At 39.3% G+C, this 3446-nt stretch overlaps 1 pseudogene; it reads right to left on the bottom strand.

The window, feature by feature from the left end:
* Nucleotides 1–2153: 2153 nt before the first annotated feature.
* Nucleotides 2154–2344, bottom strand: LOC127666399 (uncharacterized; annotated as a pseudogene).
* Nucleotides 2345–3446: the final 1102 nt, after the last annotated feature.

Consider the following 3446-nt stretch of genomic DNA (forward strand, 5'->3'; position numbering starts at 1 on the left):
AGAATAAATTTTTAAATGGGGTAAGTTAATAAGTAAAAACCCAAACCCCCACAAAACAAAAACAAAACGCACAACCAATAATAACAGCAAAAAACACTCAAAACAACCAACCAACCAAACAAACAAAACAAACAACCAAAACACCCTCAAACACTTGATATGTCAGTATTACTTTTAAGGAATTTTTTTTATTCTGATGATTTAATTATAAACAATAAGATAGTAAAACAATAGTCCTTTACATTATGAAATTATGTATGAATAAAATACTAAGATAAAACTACTTGTACTTAATATGTTTTATAATAATTACAATAATTTGTGTTCATGAATTTAAAGTTTTTCATTTGTTTACAAAGGCAGATTATGAATTAGTTGAGATAGGGTTGGGTAAGAGAGACGATAACTACAGTAATGTTGACTAAAATACACGATTCTTGTTCTGCATACCTCTTGTTTCCATACCTGCTCACTTTCTTTAAAAATAACGCACCATAACCATGATTCCTCAGAATGTGTTTTCTGGTCCTTCACAACATGATTCTTCTGTTCCTCACTTCTTCCATGTCACAGGGCATGTAACTTCATCCCTGTGTGCTCCAGTTCTAGCATGTATGTAATAGAGATGATAAAAATGTCATGGGAGTTGTAAAAAAAGTGCACATGATCAACTCAGAATATGTCTAGACACAATACTCTATATTTGTTACCTACTAATCACACACAAATTTTTCCATGTTAAAAACACATACAAAAAATCAATGCCTTAAAATATCAAATGTTTATGACTCAATGATTTTGTGCTGTTTTGATTCAGCTTGGGTGCATATATTTGTGATTATCTAATTAGTTGATAGTTCTCTTTTAATTGACAATTTCGTTATAATCTTATCTGAAAGGGTTGAGGTTAATGAAATCTCTGTTGATGGATTATCCTATCTTCTTGGTTGAAAGGGAGTTTCTAAACAAACTCAGTTCTAGTATACATTAATTTCCCAAATATTCTCATTATTTGCTCCAGTCATGTTGAATAATTTAAAAAATTCCCACAAACAAACAAATAAAAACACTTAGTGACCACATACTTATGGAGTATGGAGAAACATTTTTTTAAAAAAAACTTTCATTTGTTCTTTGTGATTTTTACATAATGCACCCCTATCCAACTCATGTAATTCTCCTTTCTTACCTGTTCTTCATCTTTGCAACCTCTCCCCTACAGAGGAAAGGAAAATAAAACTTTCTTTGTGAAACTGTAGTGTGCCACAGTGTGTCCCACGGTATACCCTTTTGTTCACACTTCTTCGATTGCAAATGTTCATTGCAAATAGTCCTTTGTCTGGTATGAGGGCTCTGGCTTCTACTACACTATTAATATTGGATCCTCACTAAAACTCCTCACAGATATTCTGTTGTGTCCCTGTGCCATGGAGACCCTGCAATTTTAGATTTCTAGAAACAGCCTCTTATTCACTCTAGCAGTTCATTAATGGGATGAATGTTTGGGTGGGAGAGCTCTTAAAAGATCTTGATCTCGGTCTGAGAGGTATCTGACCTAACAAACCCACTAGCTTTCCTGAATCCACACCATCATGCTCTCCTGCCCCTACTCTTGTTGACCTATCCAGTGCTGACTCAAGCAAGCGGGCAGGGCCAGATCTATAGCTTTCTTGTCCTTGGTGCTGGCTTATCTGAGCCCATGCCATCAATGCCCTGCTCCCTCTACAGTGCTGCCCAGGGAGATGTGCTATCCCAAGTGCTGCAACAGGCTAGGGACAAGGACAGTTCTCCTTAGACAGCATTAGACCTTGCCTTTGGTAGTATGGACCTCTCCTGCAGCAGGGACATGTACCCAGACATGGTCCCTGGTGACAGCACAGGCCAGAATCCCACCATGGTCCTAGGTGGCATCACCAGGTACTCACATCAGGCTGTTTCTTACTAACCTTGAATCTGCAATTCTGCCCCTCTTCAGTGTGCCCATATCATTCTCTTTCTTTTCTCTTCTATTTCCCCACCACTTATAACATTTATATCTCATATAGGCTCCCACAGTCTCTTAATGTCTGGAATGCACCAGGCATGAATCATCTCAGGCTAGCTCCCTGTCTGGTAGCAGACTGGTGGATGTCTCATGCTTGCTGCTTTTAGAGAATGTTAGGCTACTAATCCTTCAAGTGTTCACAGGTCAGAACACAGAGCATAAACATAACCTTTCTCTTCTCTGCCTCCTGTTGACTCATGTGTGAACTCATGTGTGAACTCATGTGTGAACTCATGTGTGAACTCATGTGTGAACTCATGTGTGAGCAGCACCCACACCTGCAATGCTGCTGGTAGCAGTGAGAAACACTAATTTTCAATGGAAAGATTTGCACTAGCACAGGGCAATAATGGAAACAAATTACAATTGATTGTACAATTGGCTTATACTACTATGATTATTTTTCTGCTGGTCCACCAAATGATTGTATTGTCAGGATAATTAATGTCATTTTCTCAATATCAAAGTTTATACTCTGTTACAAGTGTTCAAATACTATAAGTGATAAAACTATATCTTTTGATTGGCACTTTACATTCTCACAACCAGTGAGAATTGCTGTGCTGTAGATTCGAGGGAACAATAGTTGCAAATTATTAGCAAATCATTTTGTTGTTGTTATTTCATATTTATTAATTTATCTACTTTATGTACATATCAGAGCTTTCCCTCCTTACTCTCTTCCCTACCCTCCTTCTCCTCAGTCTCTGTGAGCCCCTATGGGCCCAAGCTAGCTGATTTTGTAGGTTTTATTGTGGTGTCCTTGACCTCTCTTTCACCTTCTTCCCCATTTTCCACACAATTCCCTGAGCTCTGCCTAATGTTTGTCTGTTGATCTCTTCATATGTTTCTATCAGCTGCTAGGTGAAGCCTTTCAGATGACAGCCAGCTCCTGTCTGCAAGTATGGCAGAACATCATTAAATGTTTCAGGGATTCTCTTCTCTTCTCTTCTCTTTTCTTCTCTTCTCTTCTCTTCTCTTCTCTTCTCTTCTCTTCTCTTCTCTTCTCTTCTCTTCTCTTCTCTTCTCTTCTCCCCTCTCCCCTCTCCCCTCTCCCCTCTCTCCTCTCCCTCTCTCATCCCTCCTCTTTCTCTCCCCCTCTCCCCCTCTCTCCTCCTCTCTCCCCTTTTGTCTCTCTCTGTCTCTCTCTGTGTCTCTGTCTCTGTCTCCGTCTCTGTCTCTGTCTCTCTGTCTCTCTCTCTCTCCCTCCCTCCCTTATGTGTCTCAAGTTGGGTCAGTTATTAGTTAGCCTTTCCTTAAATTTCATCTCCATTTTCATCCTTGTACATTTTGTAGGCAGGTAAAATTGGGGTAGAAGGATTTGTGACTGGGTTGGTGTCTCCATCCCTCCATTGGAAGCAGTGTCTGGTTACAGGAGGTGGCCATTTCAGGTACCATATTC

This window comes from Apodemus sylvaticus, chromosome 15 (assembly GCF_947179515.1).
Source record: "Apodemus sylvaticus chromosome 15, mApoSyl1.1, whole genome shotgun sequence".
Lineage (NCBI taxonomy): Eukaryota > Metazoa > Chordata > Mammalia > Rodentia > Muridae > Apodemus > Apodemus sylvaticus.